Raw genomic sequence first — 19,519 nt, 5'->3', positions numbered from 1 at the left:
CATTGGTGAGCCAGTTTGGCCCAGTGGTTAAGGCACCTGGCTAGAAACCAGGAGATACTGAATTCTAGTTCCAATTTAGCCTTGAAACCAGCTAGAGGACTTTGAGCCAACTACCAGGAGATGCTGAGGTCTAGTTCTACCTTAGGCATGAAAGCCAGTTGAGTGACTTTGTGCCAGTCCTTCTCTCTCTCAGCCCAACCCAACTCACAGGTTGTGGGAAAAACAGAGAAAGGTGTGTTGCATATGTATGCCGCCTTGAGTTTTTTGTAAAAATGAGGAATGCAAATAATAATAATGGATAAATAGTTGATATCACGATCTCTGGCATTTAGCAATAGGGTGCCAGGGAAGGTGCTGGCACTCTGAGCGGTGTTGCAGGTGCTTGGCACTATATCATTCAGGGTGTCACTCAGTGGTGGGATTCAAATTTTTTTACTACCCGTTCTGTGGGCATGGCTTGGTGGGCTTGGCAGGGGAAGGATACTGTAAAATCTCCAGTCAGAGGCGGTATTTGCCAGTTCTCTGAATTCCCGCTAACTGGTTCTCCAGAACTGGTCAGAACCTGCTGAATACCACCTCTGGCTGTCACTAGCGGGTCTGTTTGGCAGCAGTGGGTTTCCATTATTGGCTGGCTCCATGTAGCCCTGGGGCTCTCCCTATTAGGCAGGCCTGGCCTAGAGGCTAAAACTGTCTACAATTGTTGCAAGATTTATTGAAAACAAAACAAACAAAAACAAAAGGGAAACTAAAAAAAAACAGTAAGGAAAAATCTGCTCAAATCTATCCTCATCTTGCCTCGGTCCAATTGGTCCAGCCATACCGGAACTAAACAAGCAAAACATACTTAAAAACTGGAAGAAAACTTTTAGCATTTTGCACGGCCCTGAATGTAGATCAAGACATTTGGGAAAGCGGGTCTGGCTTGTTTTTATTTTTCAAAGAAAATTGCCCTTTTGGTCCTTTAGAGGGAGGCAGTACTCCGTTGCTAGATACTCATCCCAAGTTTCTGCTGCAGAGTTCAGAAACCGCTTGTAGGTGCTGCTGGGCTGGGTTGTTAATAATTGGTGCAGAAGCTTTTTGGATGCAACTGTGCCTCTAGAAAGACAGCACAGTTCTAATTGTTTTATTTGATGTTGGAATAATCTTGGCGTTATATAGCTTTTGAGGCAGTATTCTATAGCTTCCTTTGAAGATGCTCAGGTGAAAAAGCTGAACTAATAGAAAAATATACATATAATTATAGTTCTGGATGTTTGTCTAGGGAACTGGGCATTTGTTCCATAAAGACCTAGTAAAGAAAAAAATATTGATCAGTTTAATTGTTCTTATAGCCTTATTAGTTATCATCACTGGAGGTTTTTAAGAAGAGACTGGAGAATCATTTGTCCAGAATGAGGGTCTCCTGCCTGAGTAAGGGGTTGTACTAGAAGACCTCTAAGGGACCTTCCAACTCTGTTATTCTGCATTCATTTTTTGCCTTTTGTTTAACAAAACTATGAGCATCACCAAATCCTCTGTGTAGTGCTGATCCCAAATGGAAAAAAAATATTGTTTTCCACAAACAATGCCTAGTTATCACAAATATCATTGAGATGTCACTTGTGTCTATCCAGCTTTATAGCCGATTCTGCAAGCCATGATTAAAACTTCTTCACTTAATGCTGAGTGGGTCAACAATATTTTTGAAAGGTCCAGGTTTGATGATGTGTGGGGAAAAACTAGTCTATTTTCTTAGTGAAGAATGAGCACCAGGTTCTAACTGTACTTTTTCCTGGGCAGCCAGGTTGTGTTTAAAGGGTATAATTCTGTTTTCATATGTCTTAGAGCAGGGGTATCTAAGGCACTTTAAGACTTGTGGGTTTCAACTCTCAGAATTCGGGGAATTGAAGCCCACAAGTCTTAAAGTGTCCAAGATTGGACACCCCTGTCTTAGAGCCTTATCAACTAATTGGTGAGGGCAGCACCCATCCAATCTAGTTTAACTATTTTTTAATTACATGAGTCACCACCCAGAGTCCTTGCACCCTTCTCTCCTGGCCAGGGTGGAAGAATTTCATCTCAGTAAAAGTGGTAGAGAGACCTGAATCATTTACATGCAGGCTGTGGGGAACTTAGCCACGGTATGGGGAATTATCTACACTTGGCTGGCTACCTCCAACATGCTCAACCAGAAAGAAGCAAAGGACACTAGCATGCTGCATATTGGAATTACATTATTCATCCCAGACAATGGGAGAGAAACCAGGATTGAACAATAAGTCTTGTTGCACGGCCCAAAGTACCATTCCCCATTTAGGAATGAGGAGGGGGCAGAGATAAACATACCCCAGCAAGAATCCAAAACAGCTCCTAAGCTAACTGGGGAAACCTTTGAATGGAATTCAATTTTCTTTGCACCCCCTCTGGTCCCCAACTTCGCAGTTACGTGTTTGTCTTTTAAGTCCTTTTTATCTGCTGGAAACTGACCACACTTTCTGGAGATTGTCAATCATCCAGGTCATGGTTGTCCCAAAGGTGTTTTTCCAAAAGGCTGAAGAACTGAAGAAGCTTCTTGGATGAGAAGTAAAACATTTTCAAAGAAAAACACCAAGCCCAGTTGCCTTTTGGTAAAGCTCCTTTGGGATGACCACACTTGTATTAGACTTTTGATGATTTTAAGGCTGATACATGCCTTCCTTTGTTGTGTTTGTTACAGTTGTGGTTACTTTGGGACAACAAAATGGCAGCAGAGTGGTGGTGGTTGGAGGGAGATCTCTGTTACCCTGAAGACAAAAAATCCACTTCCAAGAAACTAGATAGCAAGGCTGAGATCTGTCATCTTCTCAAGCTTACTTTTTTCTTTCTTCTGGTTAACTGGCAGATCTTTCAAGCCAAGTGTTGAACTGTAGCTATTTTTTTTATTTTATAAGGATACCTCAAGAGCCAACCTGGCTCCAGTCCAGAAGTATCTTTGGTAGTGAAATTGGCAATATTGTATTTTTGGGGAAACTACTGTGCTTTGCTCAAGAAGACAATAAACTGGTCACATATCAATCTAATAAATCGTTTTAATGAACAGTTTGTGGACTTCATATCAACCCAGGTTGCTTTTTACACACCATAATGGTAGGTTCTACATCAGAGGTGTCCAAACTTGGCCATTTTAAGCTGGGGAATTCTGGGAGTTGAAGTCCACAAGTCTTAAAGTGACCAAGCTTGGCTACTCCTACTCTACAAACAAAATGCATGAAAAGAATAAACTCCTTTGGTTTGCTGAAAGATGAAAAATCCAGCCAGTGTCCCTCTTCCCAGTTTATAAAAACAAATATTTCTGTTTGACTTATTTTCTTTACTCTCATATTTGCATCTCATATTTTCTCTTGGCAGGTCAAGACGCAACATCCCGTGCTCATCTCATGAGGTAAGTAGGCTGAGAGACTGTGATTGGTCATCCACCTTGAATGGGGAGCTGGAACCTGATTCTCTATCATCTTAGTCACATGCTGGTGATGACATGGAGTGATTATCTTGCATTGATTGTCAATCTCACTACTTTAGAACCTGCCTTTGCAAATCTGGGGTTCCAACACCCCCAAACTTCAGAAGTGGAAGGATGGTTTGCTTGCTTGGGATAGTTCATCATAGTCATCTTATTTATCTATCATATTTATGTCACTGCCTGTCTCTCAAAGATGATTTTGGGCTGTGTATAATGAAATAAAACTATAAGGTAGTGTGGTATAAAAATCTATTTGTAACTTAACATCAATTTACAACCCTTTGTTTAGTGATTGAACTTACACCACTAAAAAAAATGACTTAGAACCATTTTTCACACTTACGACTATTGTAGAATCCTCACTGTCGTGACCAAAATTCAGGCGCATGGCAACCGGCATCTGTTTCTGACAGTTGTCGTGTCCCGGGGTCAGGTGATCCCCCTCTGTGACCTTCTGACAAAGTCAATGGAGCAGCCAGATTCATTTAACAACCGTGTTACTAACTTAATAACCGGAGTGATGCGCTTAACAACTGTGGCAGGAAAGGTTGTAAAATGGTGCAAAACCCACTTAACAACTGCCTCGCTTAGCAGCAGAAATGTTGCTCTGTAAGTTGAGGACCAGCTGTATAAATAGGGTGAAAATACGATGCCTCATCCTTTTTTCCTAGGCCTGTGGAACTCCCGAGATAGACCCACGTAACTGTCAGCTCTCAGGGTGCTTAACAGGCGTTGCAAGATCGCCTCTCTTTCTCCTGTGGCTCTGCCATGATCATCTCCCCGTGCGCCAGCAAACCAGGCCTAATTCTGCCATTTTTCAGCAGCAAACAGGAAGTCCTGGTTAATCATCAACTGGGCAGCCCCACGGTGACAGGTGTGGGCCAAGGACGCCAAGAGATAAGGAAACAGACGGTGCTGGTGGCAGTGGCAGAGCTGGAGGGGGACCCACCCTGTAGATAACATGTCGCCTAGCTGTCGCTTAACCTTTTCCAGCCCATCTTCCATATGCTTCGAAAAGGCAGCAGGAGGGATGTTGGAAGGGAACCCCAAAGAGGACGAATCAGGGCGATTCCGATATCCATTTGACTTGAGGATCAGTTCCAGAAAGTTTAACGGGCCTTGGTATCTGGGTGCTGTGTTTTGCATGATGTGTTTTTGCCCACAGCTCCAACCAGTTTTTATTTCAGATTACGTGTCACACATCCGGGGGAATAACCCTCTTTTCCGAAATGGAGATATATATGTATATAATAAAAAAAATAGATGCGAACTAAATGTGGGGAAAAGGTTGAGCCAGTCCTTCTTTTGCAGCTAAGCTACCAGCTTTCCAGGTGTTTGAAAACAACAACAACTATGGCTCTGAAATGTGAACTGAAAGGCCGAGATGCAAATTTGTTGGGTTTTTTTTCCCCAAATACGAAAGTAAGTTATCTTCCCTTTGAACTTTAGTTGACGTCCATTTTGTCTCCCTCAACCAATTGTCCAGGGGCCAAAGTAGGTGAGGAGCAGGTAAACATATTTCAGCATTAGCTCCATCAAGAGTCTTCATTGAAGCGAGGCTTTCCCCCAATTCAGGGTCCCCTGGAAGTTTGAAAAGCAAATGGAAAACAGCCCTTGAAGTGTTTATACCAGAGGTGTCCAATCTTGGCAACTTGTGGACTTGTGGACTTCAACTCCCAGAATTCCCCAGCGAGCCACGGGGGAAAGAGATCAAACATAGTGTCCTATCTGTCCTCTCCTTGGCTGGTGTTGCCTTTGACCCACTTGTAACTGTCCTGCAGAAGGCAAAGGATGGCTTTCGTGCAGAAATGATCCATTTTTTGCCAACTGGTGTAATCAACAGCCAGGGGCACAAAGCCTCTGAGAAGTGGTGTTTGTGCGCGTGCGCCTTAACCTGTGCAAATCCAACCCCTGTGTTCTGTAGATCATGGCTTGGCTTTTACCAGGCTGTGTGAACCTACTCAGCAGTGGCTGATGAAATCAACTATGATGATATTCTTATCCATTCAGTCGCGTCCGACGCTTGGCGATTCTATGAGCCAGGGCTATCCGTATCTTCCGATCTCGCACTACTTCTTTGAGTTGTTCTATGTTCTGGCCGGTGTCAGCTTTGATAAGGTCCAACCACAATGTTTTTTGACAGCTAACTCTTCCAAACGTAATAGCTTTCTCCAGTGAGTTTCCCTGCATGACATGGCCGAAGTATGTGAGACACAGTTTTGTGATTTTTGCCTTCTAGTGATAGGTCTGGTATTACATGCTCTGATACTTGCTTGTTAGTTATCTTCAACCATGGTCAACCATAGAAAGTAATCATAGTCAAGTCAATCATGTCTTCCCAAGATGACTTTAAGCAGTCCTAGCGCAAGGAAGCACATTTGATTCCAGACATATGGCTGTCTCCCTTATTTAATTAATTTCCACACATTTTTCTTTCTGTCGCACATTTGAATAATCGCTCACATTTTTTTGCAATGGGGGAAGCCCTGCAATCCCCCACCACCCCAGTTTAGATTCCTCCCACGTATCCAATGCTGGCCAAAAGTATTACTCACTGGGGTTTGATTCAGAGCATTGTATCATGGTAAAGGAATTGTTAAAAACAAGAAACTGACTGATCTTTAAGTAGGGATGTTGAAGGTGAATTTCCCAGTCCTGGTAGCGAGAAATATAAAATCTGGTATTTTTCCTTTCCTTTTTATTGGGACTATTAAAATATCAGTTTTAAGGTTAGGATTCTCTGGGCTGTCTAATTAGATTCTTGGGAACCAGCTGTGACTTTTTCCAAGAATTCAATTATTTATATATGCTTTGCTTATTTATTAGCACTTTTAAGTTGCCCTATCACCAGCTGGAGCATAAAGATATACAAACATCCTCTAAGACAAATACAGTGACGTAGCCCTCCAATAGAGTAACAATTATTCCCTCACTTCTAAAATATCCGTCATAAGGAATTCTGTGCATCTGGAGATTGTGGTCAAAAGTCAAGACGATGTTCCACACGTAAGAAAGAGAAGTTTTGGGACATCGTCATGACTTTTTTGACCCCTGGAGGGGATGGCAAACCTTTGGAGGGGGAAAGGTATTCTAAAACATCAGGCTTCCAAAGAAAAATCCTGCTTTCTAGAACATTTTACGGTAGCGTTTCTCAACCTTCGCACCTTAAAGATGCGTGGACTTCAACTCCCAGAATTCCAGAGCTGACCGAGAGTTGAAGTCCACACATCTTCCAAGTGCCACGGTTGAGAAATGCTATATCAAGACATTAGGATCCGATTTCTGATGGAAAAATGGTCACCACTTATAGCCATTTAAAACAAACAAAAGACCTCTGAGCCCCTCCTGGGAGTTTTTGCTTTTTCAAACCAATCTCCCCGCCTTTTTTTTTTCTTTTGCCAAGGAACAAATCTTTGTGATTAAAAGAAAAAAAAAAATTCAGAACCATAAAAGAGATGAGAACAAAGAGATTCCTGATCCTACAGCTCAGAAAGGAGCCTGGCTTAAGCAGTTTCCCTTCTTAGCCACCTGAAATGGACCCCATTTTGCCCCCCGACTCTCTGCAACCTGGAAAAAATATGAAAAAGCTCCAGTTTAGTACTTTGGGGGAGAAAAAAAAATGCCTATGAGGCAGATCCTTGAACTAAGGATAAATTTTCGGACAGTGAGAACCATTAGTGGAAGGGCTTGCTTCTACGTCTAGATGACTTCCAAGGTCCCTCCTGGCTCTGTTATTCAGGGTGCAGCTTTACACAGATTGCAGGAACTCCTAACCAGAGGAGAGACCTCTTCCCCTAGAAAACTCCTGGTTCACACCTGTCCCTTTAAGAGCTCTTCTGCAGCCCTCCCTGTATAGTCCTGGAGGGGGGGAGAGTGAAATAGCTCTCAGGTAATCCCTCCTGGCAAACACAGCTTGTGTGCTCAAGATAGAGGGCTGCCCAATGGCCTCTTCCCCCTCCTGAGTGAAACAGCCAGGCCTCTCCCCTCAGCCCCGCAGCCACCCAAGGGCAAAAGTAATCCATCAAATGGGGATGGGTTTGCTGGCAGCCCATTAACCATTAACCTCGGGGGAGACCGCTTTGCGGCCTCCCTGGCCAGCACCAAGAGGGCGTTCCCGGGCGCCCCAAGCTTGGGTGGCACCCGTTGGTTGATGCCAATCTTTTCATTTGGCCCTTAAGAAAGCAGCTTGGCACCCGCTCAGCTCCAGCTCTCGTAATGCTACCCAGTTTGGCTAAGTCTGAGCTCTGGATTCAAATTCTGCTCAGTTGCCTGCCAGCGGCCTGCCTCCTGCACCCAGCAATGGGCAGCAGGAGGCAAAGTAGCAACAGCCTTGGCTAATCCTCAAGAGCTCATTGGAGGTTGACCTAAGTAGGACATTGATGGGGGGGGCTTCTCGGTTGATGTAACTGAACAATCATCCCAAAAGCAGGCACTGGGCAGGCCCTTGCAGATGCTTCACTACCCAACTAGGTAACATCATTAGTGCGCTACCTACTTGGGTAGTGAAACTTCTGCAAGAAAACTACCAATCTCAGAGAGCACCAAAGACCCCACAGTCTTCCTTCTCCTCCTCCTCCTCCTCCTAGCACTGATGATACTACCTAGTTGGGTAATGAATCCTCTGTATAAAAACACCCAAGTTCAGAACGCACCAAGGGCCCTTCATTTCAATCCTGATCTGCAAATATTCTCCTCTATCTATACAGATACCACCTTTTAAATGACTTTAATTTGTTCATGCTCTCTCCATGTGTGTTGGGCTAGGACTCCCAATCCCTGGAGGATGGGAGCTGTAGTCCAACCCGTTTCCAGAAGAGTTCACTAGAAGGACCTCAAAGGCTGTTCAACTGCTGGCTCTGCCCCTTCAGGTAGAGAAGAGCAGAGGTGGAAAAAAGGACTTGGTGCTCCGACTCTTATTTTCCCTGCGTGGCTTCCGAGACTCCACCTTCTCCCACATCATCTGTGGTCTCTTTCTCCCTCTCTCCACCCCTCCCTTCCCTCAAGTCCTCCAAGCCCATCTTCTGTCTCCACTCGGCACACGGACGCTCACACGCACATCTGATTTGTCCTCTGGTCCTGCACCTCTGGAGGAAGCTGGCAGCCCAGACAGGCGCATCATTATGCTGGCTGGAAGGAAGCTGAGGTCTTCGCATCCAGCCCACCTAGCCAGATACAAAGGCCCGAGTGTTTGGTGTCGTCACTCCCCCCCACCCCACCCCACCCTCCCTGCTCGCCTGTTCTCCAAGGCTGGAGAGGCTGGCTATGTTGATTTAAGAATGTATGGATCTATATAAAGCCATTCCCAGCAACCGGGGGCCGGAGACGGATGTTTTCAGGGAACTCTGGTGAGGATGTGAAGAAGGGTAGAGAGGCAACAGCTCCACAGCACGAATATCAGGGAGGAGAACCAGCTGGTTGTCCCAAAGGTGCTTTTCCCAAACAGTAGCAGGACTTTTTTTGGTGTGTCCCCCCCATCCTTTCTGAAGCTTCTTCAGAACTTGCCTCTTCTATTTTTGGTACCAGAGAGGGAGCATTTCTGAAGCTGGAGTGTGGGACGCTGACCTGGGTGGGTGGGTGGGTGGAGGAAGCAGACCAATCACCCTCTGATAATTAGAGGACAGGGAAGGTTGGTCGCTTCCTCTCACCCACCAGTTCCTAATGGACACCTCGCTGTTTTTAAAACTGGCTAAAATTTGAATTTTTATATACCTTTTTTGGAGTTAAACATTAAATGGTACACCATCCAAAGTCCCTCTTTAGGAGAGATGAGCGGTTCAGAAATATGAAAAATAAATGTATTCATTGATTTAATTTATGTCCCGCCTTGATTATTTGTATAAATCACTTAAGGTGGCGAACATATCTAAAACTAGCTGGATGCCCATGCTTCCCCAGGAAACTATATGATTGACTTTAAGTTTTTGGGGAGAAAAATAAGGAGAAAAAAATTCTGCCTACCAGCATCCATTGTATTCATCTGGCTAGCGTCCTATCAGTGTGTGAGAGACTTGAGGGCTGTTTGGAAACTAAAGCACTATTTGCTGTGTGTGCAAGGAGACCTAGAAGCCAAGAGGAACCTACATGTCAAATTTCAAATTTGTAAGCTTTACGGTTCTGGAGATTTTGTGATGATTTTTTTGATGCATGAGTATTTGGCTTTTATAGATAGAACATATCTAAAATAGGAGGTGCCTTCCTCCTCCTATTTTTCCCACAACAACAACCATGTGAGATGGGTTGGGTTGAATAGGAGGGAGGGAAGGACTGGCCAAAAGGCATCCAGTTGGCTCTTGTGCCTAAGACAGAACTCCCAGTCATCTGGTGATTAGCCCAATGTCACCCAGTGCAGAGGTCTCCAACCTTAGCAACTTTAAGATTTGTGGACTTCAACTCCCAGAATTCCTAAGCCAGCAAGGGAATTCTGGGAGTTGAAGTCCACAAGTCTTAAAATTGTCAAGGTTGGAGACCCCTGACCCAGTGGACTTTCATGGCTAAGACTGGACTTGAACTCCTGGTCTTCTGATTTTTAACCCGGTGCCTTAACCACTAGATCAAACTGGTTCTCCAAAATAAATAAAATAATAACAAAACAAAAGAAAACACATGTGCTTCCCCCTCTCCTGCGCTGCCCCCAATCTCAGGTTTCCCTGCTCCAAGAAAGACCCCAATAGGCTCAAGTGTTGATGGTGTTAGAGGTATCAGCCCAGAGTGTGGTAGCCTGTGAGCAAAGCTGCCTTTTGCAATTGATGGATGGTGCTCCTGTCAATGCTCGATGGTGACAGCTGCTCCTCCGGATGTTTTAGAATTGCACCCAAGGTGCCTATAACTATTGGAACTACCTATGCTTTCTTTCGCCACAGTTGTTCTATTTCTACTTGCAGGTATTTGTGTTTCATTACCTTCTCCAGTTCTTTCTCTTCTATTCTACTGTGTCCAGGTTCTGCCATGTCCACTATTATTGTTGTTGTTGTTGTTAGCATTATTATTAGCAGTGTGTGTATAAATGTGTGAGACACAAAATTACACTCTTTGTGACAACTCTGGTCTTTTTTAAAGATTTAAGGGTAAGGATGGTATGGAGCTTAGCTTTACTAATATGATACAACTGCTCTTCCAGTAGTTAAGTAAATAAATTAAGTAAATTGCTATTTTATTGATAGTATATATATATATGTTAATTTATTACAAGTCAGCAGTGAAGATTGGGTTTTCCCCCCTTATCAGTGATCAACTTTACTGCATTTTTCACAGATACAGAAAATCAAGCACTTCCCTCTGATTGATTAGATTATTTTTGAAAGATTTGCACTTTTCTTCATCTACCTAGCTGAATACCTTTCATCTCTTAAGTTTTTAACAATTGCCTGGAGCTTTATTCTTTTTCTGTTATTTCTTCTTTGGGCGTAAGTCCTTGTTTTAATGACATGATTAAATCATTCCCATTTTTACCTTGAGAATTTGTTGCCTGTATCTCTTAATGATAGGGAAGGGAAGGGAAGGGAAGGAAGGAAAAAGAAAAAAGAAAGGAAGGCAGGAAGGACAAGGGAAGGAGGGAGGAAGGGAGAGAAGGAAGGATAAGGAAAGGAGGAAGGGAGGGAAGGACAAGGAAAGGAGGGAGGGAGGGAAGAAGGAAGGAAGGATTGCTTTTCACAGGGGTTTAAGTGAGGTTTCTTTGGGTTCCTGTTTTACCTGTGGGGGCCCATCAGTCTTCCTGATTTACTGAATCAGCCCTTTCAAGTTCACATTCTCTATGGAGCGCGCTTAATTGAACCGTTCCGTTTTGATGAAGGACAGGGCAACGGGGCAAGGCCTGGGCTGGCAGAAGGGAAAGCAGTGAACCGGAGCCACTGTCCCATCCGTCCTGAAAGTAACGGAGGCAGCCGGGACCGGTCTCCGGCGAGCACGCCAACAGCCACCGCCCCTGCAGACGAGCATGAAAGGGGCCTTTGTAGTCTCAGGCTGGGCATGCCAGGAGCCAGGGAAAGGGCCGGGCGCTGTGCCCTCCTGCCAGTTATTTATAAGGGCCAGCAGGTATTCCATATCCACGCCCGGCCCATTGCTGGAGTCCGTGGCAAACTCACCTGATCCTGCGTGGCCGCTGCCAGCCTCCCACCTCACCCTGGGGCCAAGGAGCCAAAAGGTGGCTTGCATCATCCGGTGGCTTCTTCTGGGCTCAGGGAGTCTCCAAGAACGCCAGGCCAGACATGCGTATATGTAAAGAATGTCTCTTTTTAAAAAGGCCTGATTTGGGAGCTTCCCATACCACATTTTTAACTTGGAGTACCACCCTGTATCTCTCAAACCCCAGAGGAGGGATCAGTTATCCATTCAAAGCGGCTATCAAGCTACGCCTGCCTGCCTGCCTTTGTTTAGAAAGGAAATGCTGGGGAGGTATCAGGCTAGAAAGTGGGAGACGGGGAGTCCTAGTCCTGTCTTAGACGTGAAAGTCAGCTGGGTAACTTTGGGCCAATCACTCCCTTTAAGCCCAAGTCACCCCACAGGATTGTTGTAGTGGAGAAAACCGGAGGAGGAAGGTGTGATCCATACGTTGGCCACCTTGAGCTCCTTGTAAAATAATAAAGGCAGGATACCAGTAAACAAATAAATTAAAATAAAAAGAGAGAATTAGCAACCGCATGAGGGGGCTCTGCTTCCAACAACCCCCTTCTGCCCCGTCCCACCAGTAAAATGTGTTCCTCGAGGAAAGATGATGCCCACACCCAAAACAGGAAATCTTTAGCCGCTGTTGCTGCAAATACCATAATCCTCTCCCACTTTCCGCCTAGAGCAGCACTGGCACACAAGTGGGGAAGCATATTTCATAGAAGTGTATACGTATCTTCATTTCATACTCCCATCCTTCAAGGAGTTGCTGTTTTTTAAAAAAAATCTTGCAAGGGTTCTGCTGTGGGCTGGAAAGAAAGGCAGTATTTATATTTGACTGAGATTTGCTTCACTCTGATTGTTAAAGAGGTCCCCAATGGCTGGGCTCATGCAGTGCCTAAATTCCTAAAACGTGGTTTCCAATGTTTTCACGTTTAAAGAAGTAGGCTTTGTGTTGTTAGTCAGCCAATTTAGTCTTCCTGGTTGACTAACACCCCAATTAAATTCTGAATTTAGCCAGCTTAGTATCTCAGATGTGGGGCTCTAAAATTCCCTTTTTCTTTGCCTCCTTTCTTGCGCAACCTGTTTGCTTATCCAAGATTCAAACTTCAGCTTCTAAATTTCACCAGTGTGTCTTGTGGCTGTCACCATGGCCAGAAGGTGTCAAGCTGACAGGAACCCCCCAATTTGGAGGGAAAGAGAATTCTTCAAATAGTAATTTGGCAAAAAGAGCTTTTTTTAAAAAAAAAAAAGAATACCAATAATAGGTAATATTTATAGCTCAGGTTTGATCTGTGGGGACCTTGGTACTCTATGAGCTTGTTTGCCTGCAGTGCAGACACTTCATTATCCAATTAGTTAATATCGTCACTCCTAGAGGGAAGGGAGTTTGTGGAGAGGAGGAGGAGAATGATGACTTTGGGGTATTGAGCTTGGCGATTTCCCCCTGCAGATGTTTCATTACCCAACTAGGTAATATCATCAGTGCTGGAAGGAAGGAGCTTTTGTGGGGAAGAGGAAGAGGAGTACAACTGTATGGTACCTGGTACTCTCTGGGCTTGAGAGTTTTCTTGCAGACGTTTCATGACCCAACAAGATAACATCATCAGTGCTAGAAGGGAGTGGGGCTTGCTCTTATTTTAAGGGACTATTTTACATTTTCAGAGGGAGTCATTTTGAGAATGAACAACCCAAACATATAGAGAATTCAGTTCAGACCTCCCCCCCCTCCCTTTCTTATTTTTACATTATTTTTTTGTCGACCTCTGTTTCGAGCCTACCAAGGTCCATTCCTTGATCTCCTCAGGCCAACATGGAGGCGATGGTCTTGGCTGCCTCTGTTGTCTCAGCAAACCCCACTTGCTTCCTTGGAGCCCCAGCACTCTTTCTTCTCACCCAGCCAGAGGAGCGCATCCAACTGGCCGAAGAGATTCTCCGGCTTGTTTGCCCTCGTAATGCACGAATGAGAAGGACTTGCCATGACAAAGCAAACAGACAAAATTGTATGGAGCGAAGAGCTGGGCAGGAATGGCATCAGTTGCCACCTCCACCTGCCAGCCTCAACAAAAGCCTGATGGGTGTGGATCAGGATGTGGGGCATCCTGGTGGAGATTGGGTGGATGCGTGGGATCCTCACCCCGGGGGAAGCTGGCCTGGCAGGTAAACTCACCTGCAAATACATCCCAGGTGAGGATGCCGGGGCAGCCAATTCTCACGCTGGAAGGCTACCTTTTGCTGGCTTGTTGATTGACGTGGAGCAGGATTTCCCAACCTTGACCACTTTAAGATGGCTGGCTAGAGAATTCCGGGAGCTGAAGTTGCCCCATCTTAAAGTGGCCAAGGTTGGGAACCCTAATTTAGAAATTGGTATTCCATCAAGAGGTGCTCAGCCATTGAAGACACAACATTGCAAACCAGTCAATGGAGATAAGGACTCCCCACAACCTGCTCAGATCTCTGCCTCCAAGGTTCCTCACAAACTAGGAGACCAGTTTAGTTTAGTAGTGGGTTAAGGCATCAGGCTAGAAAATGGGACACCCTGAGGTTAAGTCCCATCTTAAGCATGAAAGCCAGCTGGGTGATTTGGGGCCAACCTCTTTCAGCCCAACCCACTTCACAGGATTGTTGTTGTTGGGGAAATAAAAGGAGGAAGGTGTGCTGGATATATTCGCTACCTTGAGTTATTTTTAAAATTGTAATGGTGGGATACAAATAGATAAATAAAATAAATAAACTCCTGCCTGCAAGTGCTGTCTACCTTGCTTCGGTTTCCTGTACTTTTCCACCCATGGCGAGTTCTGCCCATTCTTATTTTTCTTTCACAAATCTAGTCTCTGACTCCTTCCTTCCTTCCTTCCTTCCTTCCTTCCTTCCTTCCTTCCTTCCTTCCTTCTTCCTTCCTTCCTTCCTTCCTCCCTCCCTCCCTCCCTCCCTCCCTCCCTCTCTCTGTCTCTCTGTCTCCTTTCTCCCTGCTCATGTTGCCTGTTTTTCCCTGGACTCCAGGTGCCAAGGCCGGAGCTGATTTCAGGATCTTATTTTCAGCTTCCCTCTGGCCATTGTGGTCAACCCCAGCCAGCACACACCAGGCCTTAGCATAATCAGCGCTTTGCTCAAAAGGGTTCATGGGAAGAAGGAAGGGAAAAAAACAAGATGGACTGAAGTGTTTTTCATTTGGAATGAGAACGGAGGGTGACGCCAGGTCGTGGGCTCTGGCAGATAAATTTAGCACTTCTTAAGAATCCAGGTGGCTGTTCTTTCTTCTTTTCTGTCTAGCCTGAACCCCCTTGAAAAAGGATATTGAGGAAACATTCTCCCAGGCCCCAAACAGGCTAGAGTCCTTTCTCTCATCTGGATGAAAGCGTTTTCAAACCGGAATTAAACTTTTATTAGTTCAAGAGATGCTTGCAGAGCTGTTGGGTGCGTGTATTGTAATGAGACAGGCAGAGCAAAAACAAAATAAAACCTCCTTCTTAATAGCCTTGCTCCAGGGAGCAAGCTAGTGAAATTGTCCATACTTTCAGAGATTTCTATTTCTAGTCTCACTTAATGTATGGTGCTTAGTGGTCTCTGAGCTTGATTGTTTCCCTGCAGATGTTTCATTACCAAACTAGGTAACATCATCAGAACTTCACTGATGATGAGTTATCTAGTTTGGTATGAAACCTCTGGAAGGAAACTACCAAGCTCAGAGAGCACCAAATACCCCACAGTCCTCCTCTTCTTCCACCTCTTCTTCCACCTCTTCCTCCTCCTCCTTTTCCTCTCTGCAAGCCCCACTCCTTTCTAGTACTTATGATGCTACCTAGTTGGATAATGAAACATCTGCAAGAAAACAAGTAAGCTCAGAGAGCACCAAAGACCCCACAGTCTCCTCCTCCTTCTCTCCCCTCCTTCTCCTCTTCCCCTTCTTCTCCACAACTTCCTCCCTTACAGCACTGATGCTGATGCCTAGTAGGGTCATGAAACGTCTGCAAGAAAACCACCCAACTCAGAGAGCACCAAGCACTCCTCATTTCAATCCTGAAGTACAAAGATTCTCTCCTCTACCGGCATACCACTCTTGTCCAATGTCACATTTAAGGGATCATAGTCCAGGTGTTTCAAGGCTGCCTGGACCACTCCTCCTCTGGATTGGTCACATTTCCATACTTGATTACTTCCACAGGTAGCAGTGCCACTTTCCTCCAATCCCGTGGTCCCTTTCGTTCTAAAGGCAGCTTTATACAACTGCACTTCCTCTTGACTGGGTTTTGAAGAAGCGTCTTAATTATTGCCTCCCTCCTCCCCCTTCCCAATTTCTTGGCTCCGGGAAAGAAAAGCGTTGAGCTTAACTTCAGCTTTTTCATGGGAAACAAAAGCAAGTTTGTCTTCCGTGCATACTTCATGGTCATCAACCTGCTGTGGTTTGGTCTGGTTTTGTTCTGAAATGCAAAAGCTCACGCATCCATTTGTATGAGTCAGGCAGGTGGGAAACGGTTCCAGATGAGTGAGGCCCATTCAGTCTGGGATATTCTGGTGGGCCTGGACCATTTTTGAACCAGTTCCTGGCTTCCTTTTGGCTAAGGTGGAGCTGGCCTGTTGGCATCATACCAAGCGAACTTAGACAATTGGCATCCCTGATTGGTTTTTACATTGAAGAACGGTAAATCCCAAACCAGGAAACAATATCCTGTTCATTTGAGGCCTCTGCAGCCACACCTTGCTTTTATCATGGTGCAAGAGAAGCAACCAGGAAGCTGAGATGCCTGCGAGCACCTTCTTCCTCCTGGTTTATTCTGGACCCAGGCAGAGAGAGAGTTTGCCATCCCCAGAAAGCCATACTATTTGCAGGTGCTCATTTGGTGCTCAATACACGCTGAACAGTTGCCTAGGGGAACTTGGGCAGAACAGAATACAGCAATCCAGCCTCGAAATAAAGCTGGCTATTCTTAGCAAGGTCAGCCAATAGATTTATTTTAATAAATTTGTGGGGTTTTTTTTGCCTTTATTACTACATAAGTAACTGAAGGCAATGATCATATTTCCGAACATGGCTTCCTCCTCCTTGTTTCCCCATAACGACAATACTGTCAGGTGAGTTGGGCTGAGAAGAGTGGCTGGCCCAGTCACCCAGTTGGCTTTCCTGCCTAGGGTGGGACTAGAACTCACTGTTTCCTGGTGATTGGCTAAAGTCACCCTGTCGGGCTTTCATACCCAAGGCGGAACTAGAACTCATAGAACTCCCAGCCTCCTGGTGATTGGCTTGCTTGCTTTCATGTCTGAGGTAGGACTAGAACTCACTGTCTCCTAGTGGTTGGCTCAAAGACACCCAGCCAAGTTTTATGCCTAAGGCAGGACTAGAACTCATCAGCTCCTAGTGATTGGCTCAAAGTCACCCAGCTGGCTTTCATGCCTAATATGGGACTAGAACGGTCTTTAGGCCAGCACCTTTGCCACAACACTGAACCGGATCTCTGTCTGGTAGCTTGGTGGCAGCCTCTCCTAGTGGACAGCCATGACGGCAAGTAGACCTCTGTTGAAGGGGCCTCGGTCTTTTCATTTTTTCCTTCCCTGGCAAAGGTGGCACAGAGAAGCTGCAGGGGCCTGACCTTCTCTCCAGCCAGTCTGCGGTGTTTTCATTAAGAAGGTGTTGCTGGAATGACATTTTGCCCATCCAGCTCTCTGAATAAAGAGCTCTTTCTGGTTTTATCCTAACCCGCCTTGGCCTGGAAACTCTTAAAAAACAGCCCTGCGAAGGAAAGGAGAGAGATGGTCAAACAGAAAAGACGGGCGAGGCCCAGGGAGGAGGAGGAGGAGGATGGAGATGGTCACCTCTCTTCTCACTTGGGACAGTTGCCATTTGGGGCAGGCTGGAGGTCACGGAGAGATTGGTGGGCACTGCAGGGATGTTTTGCGCCATCCTCCTCTACATGTCAGGGTAACCGTTGCAATCGAAGCTCTGCGTCTATTTTAGGCACCGATGCCTCTGGGTTCCTTTAAGTGTTGTCTTGGGCTTGCATGCGTCTGTGCAGCCTTGGCTGGGGATGAGGGGAGGTGTAGTTCCTCCAAACAGGAAAGGCACCTGGTCGGGAAAGGCCTTTGTGACGTGGCTCTCTCGGCAAAGATGGGGGGCACAGCTACCTTAGGACCTTGCCTCTTGCCACAGCCTAGGAGGTGGGCCTGGCAGCAAGACAGTCCCTCTCTAAAAGTTGTCCCAACCTTTAACTAGGGCAAGATTGGAATCCAGCCCTCCCCGGACAGGCCTGTCTGGATAAAATGAAGCCTTTGGACGCTGAGGGGTGTATATATCACCCCCAATTCAAATCAAATGAGATCAGAAGACCTGGCCCCACCCCACTTCCCATCTGTAGGTGAGGGGCTCAACAGGACCGGTGTGAGAGACCCCTGAAGCATTTTGGACCCAGAAATTGTGGGGCCATCAGGGGAAGAGCTGGTTGGGGATGAGAGGTGCTCTAGTCCAGCCTACAAGGAGTGTAAAAAGCCAGATTTCGGAGCATCTGATGCGCCCTTCCCAAAGGGGGCCCGGGAGGGCGTGCAAAGCATCTCCCGGGGTGTCTTGACCTGGCTGATTTCTGCCTAGCGAGTCAGGGGTGCGATGGGGGGTGACTCCGGCTCGGGCGTCCTCTGGCCTTTCCCCGTCCGACCGGGCGTTGGCCACCGCCCCTCCCGCCCCCTCCGCCCCCGAGGCCCCTTTTCCCCTCCAGGCCGGGGTGTTGTTTTTTCCAGGAATGTGCGGAATCGCGCTGCGTCCGGCCAGCCGGCCGATCCGCGTACACTGCCTCCATTCAAGCCGGCGCCCGAGACGGCAGAAACCGCACCGCGGGCTGGCTGGCTGGCACCCCGCGGGCAGCGGCCGATCCGCCCCTGCCAGAGGCGGCTTCGCGGGCGGCGGGCCGGGACGGAGGAGCGCGCTCTTTCCCCGGGCTGCCCTCCGAACGGGGCGCCGGGCTACAGCTCTTATCACCGGCCCCAAAGCATCCTCAGGCCGGCTGCCCGGTCCAGAACTGGAGGGAGGGATGAGCGGTTCTCCCACACCTCCCTTCGGGAGGGCGCCAGGTTGGGGGAAGGCGGACATGGCAGGGCAAACCGAAGGGAAGACCCGAAAGTCGGGGGCGCCTGGGAGCCCCTTTTTCGTCTGACCCGTCGGGTTAAATTGTACAGTGACCTTCGGGAGCTGCGAGAAAACTTCCTTCGGATAAAATGTGTTGGGCAGAAAAGGGGTGGCTAGAAAAGACTGTTTGTAGCTCAGCCTTAAGTGAGGACTCCTTGGTGCTCTCTGAGCTTGGGGGATTTTTTTTTGCTGATGTTTCATGACCCGACTAGATAGCATCATCACTGCCAGAAGGATTGGGGGGGAGGGGAGCGGAGTTTGCAGAGAGGAGGAGGACTGTGGCTTCCTTGGTTCTCTCTGAGCTTGGAGGTTTCCATGGAGATGTTTCATGACCCAACTAGAAAGCATCATCAGTGATAGGTGGGAGGGGGTTTGCAGAGAGGAGGAGGAGGAGGACTATGGGGTCCTTGGAGTTCCTTGAGTTAGGGGTTTTCTTGCAGATGTTTCATGACCCAATTAAGCAACGTCATCAATGCAAACCCACTTTCTTCTACCGGTAGTACCAGTGAGGTTATCTAATGGGCATGAAACACCTGCAAGAAAGTCACCAAGCTCAGGGAGCACCAAGGACTCCACAGTCTTCCTCCTCCCTCTCACCCACCTGGGCTCCTACTCCTGGAAGAGCAAGGAACCCCACATGGGACCACGATGCGCAAACTCAGGATGTGCTTTCAGGATGTGCCCCAAGCATCCTGTGCTTGGCCACGTGGCTCCTCCCTGACCCCATTGCCCAGGTGTCGGTGCCCCAGTGAGTTAGTGATTAATCTGCTCTGCAAGGGCAGCGGGTGGGGGTGGTGGGATCCGAGGCCTTGGGTGCTTCCCCTCCA

This window comes from Pseudonaja textilis, chromosome 10 (genome assembly GCF_049901715.1).
Source record: "Pseudonaja textilis isolate UNSWEBS1 chromosome 10, rPseTex1.2, whole genome shotgun sequence".
NCBI classification, from domain to species: Eukaryota; Metazoa; Chordata; class Lepidosauria; order Squamata; family Elapidae; genus Pseudonaja; species Pseudonaja textilis.
This window is presented reverse-complemented; position numbering follows the sequence as displayed.